Source organism: Lasioglossum baleicum, unplaced genomic scaffold (genome assembly GCF_051020765.1).
Source record: "Lasioglossum baleicum unplaced genomic scaffold, iyLasBale1 scaffold1968, whole genome shotgun sequence".
Lineage (NCBI taxonomy): Eukaryota > Metazoa > Arthropoda > Insecta > Hymenoptera > Halictidae > Lasioglossum > Lasioglossum baleicum.
The window spans coordinates 1-2,877 of NW_027471027.1; positions in this window are offsets into that span (position 1 = coordinate 1).

Here is a 2,877-nt window from a genome sequence, read left to right on the forward strand (position 1 = left end):
TTTCTTTGATCCTATAGGAGGAGGTGATCCTGCATTATATCAACATTTATTTTGATTTTATGGTCATCCAGAAGTTTATATTTTAATTTTACCTGCTTTTGAATTAATCTCGCAAATTGTTATAAATTAAAGTGGTAAAAAGAAGTACTTTTTAATTTAGGAATAATTTATGCAATATTAGGGAATAGATTTTTAGGTTTTACTGTTTGAGCTCATCATATATTTACAATTTGATTAGATGTAGATACTCGTGCTTATTTTACTTCAGCAACTGTACTTATTGCTGTTCCTACTGCAATTAAAGTTATTAGATGATTAGCAACTTATTATGGTTCAAAACTTGAAATAAATAATTCTATTATATCATTTTTAGGTTTTATTTTATTATTTGCAATTTGAGGATTAACAGGAATTATATTATCTAATTCATCTATTGATATTATTTTACATGATACATATTATGTTGTTGCTCCCTTTCGTTATGTTTTATCAATAGGAGCTGTTTTTTCTATTTTTTATAGATTTATTCACTGATATCTTTTAACTACTGGTTTAATAATAAATAAAAAAGGATTAGTATATCAATTTTTAATAATATTTATTGGAGTAAATTTAACATTTTTTCCTGAACATTTTTTAGGTTTAATAGGAATACCTGGACGTTATTCTGGTTATCCTGATTCTCAATATTGTTGATATCTATTATCTTCAATTGGATCTATTATTCCATTAAATAGAATAATTTTTTAATTATTTTTAATTTTAGAAAGTTTAATTTATAAACGTTTATTGTGATTTAAATTTTTTCAATCATCTTTACAATGGTTAATAAATTATCCTCCATTAAATGATTCATTTAATGAGTGTAGAATTTTAATAATTAAAAAATTTTTATATGGCAGAAGAGTGCAATGAATTTAAAATTCAATTGTATAAAATTTCATTTTATTATTAAAAACAGCAACATGAAATATATATTTTATTTCGAAATTCAAATTCCTTTTACTATGATAATTTAATTTATTTACATAATTTTATTATAATATTATATTAATCATTATTGTTCTTACTTCATATTTAATTGCTGATATTTTAAATAATAAATGTATTAATTATATTTATTAAAATATAATTTAATTGAAGTAATTTGAACAATTATTCCAATAATAATTTCATTATTTATTTCATTATTCATCTTTAAAGATTTTATATTGCATTGTTGAATTATTAAATCCTTTTTTTTCAATTATATCAGTTGGTTATCAATGATATTGATCTTATTAATATTCTGATGTTAATAACATTGAATTTGATACATATATATTAATATATGAATCATTGAATCAATTTCTATTATTAGATACAGATAATCGAATTGTTTTTCCTATAAAATTACCATTACGTTTATTAGTTTCATCAACTAATGTAATTCATTCTTGAACTGTACCATCTTTAGGTGTTATAATTGATGCAATTCCAGGACGAATTAAACAATTTAATTTATTTTGTTAACGAGCTGGATTATATTTTGGATACTGTTCTGAAGTTTGTTGTATAAATCAAAGATTTATGCCTATTACTGTTGAAAGAACATCTTTAACTAATTTCATAAAATGAATTAAAAATAAAGTTTAATTTTAAAATTTGTTATAATATACAACATTAAATTGTCAATTTAAAATTAAAAAAAAAATTAAAGAAAAATTAAAAATTCTTTATGTGAACTATATATTTATATAATTTTTAACTTATTATACTTAATAATTAAATTAAATTATATATTAATTAATTTAAATTATAATAAAAAAAAATTAATTTCAATAAATGAATTTTAATTTTATAAATTTCTTTGAAATGTTTGATCCAATAACTAGAATAAATAATTATAGAAATTTTATATCTAATTGAATATTTATTTATTTTCCTATTATATTTTATGTAATTTTATTAAATAATTATTATATTATCTTATATTGAATTAATATTTCATTTATTGAATTTATTCAATTATTATGTAAACAATTCATTATAATTTATAACATAAATCGAACATTATTATTTCTGTAAATTTATTAATATATATTCATATTAAAAATTTATCCGATTAATTCCTTATGTACTTACTCCAACAAGACATTTATTATTTAATTGAATATTATCATTATCATTATGAATAGCTTTAATTTTATATATAATAATTAATTCTTATAAATTATTTTTTATTCGTTTAGTACCTTTAAATTCACCTTTACAGTTAATAAATTTTCTAGTAATTATTGAATTAATTAGAAATATTATTCGTCCTTTAACTTTATCAATCCGATTATATGCCAACTTAATTTCTGGTCATTTAATTTTAACACGATTAGACAATTTTATTTTATGTATTTCAAATTTAATCTTTGTTTCTTTTGTAATTCAAAATAAATTAATAATTGTAGAAATTTTTAAATCATTCATTCGAAATTATGTATTTTCAATATTAATAATTTTATATTATACTGAATATTAAAATTTGATGATAAAAAATAATTTTCCTTATCATTTAGTTACAATAAGACCTTGACCTTTATTAATATCATTAAATTTAATAAATTCAATAATTGATTTAATTAATTTAATATATTTCAAATTTGATTATCAATTATTAATAACAATTTTTAATAAAATTTTAGTTTGTATTTTATGAATTCGAGGTATTATTCGTGAAAGAACTTATCAAGGACATCATACAAACTATGTAATAAATTTTTAAAAATTTGTATAATTTTATTTATTATATCAGAATTATTTTTTTTCATTTCTTTTTTTAAAACTTATTTTGATATATATATATTTCTTCCTCAATTGAAATTATAGACATATGATCACCTGAGG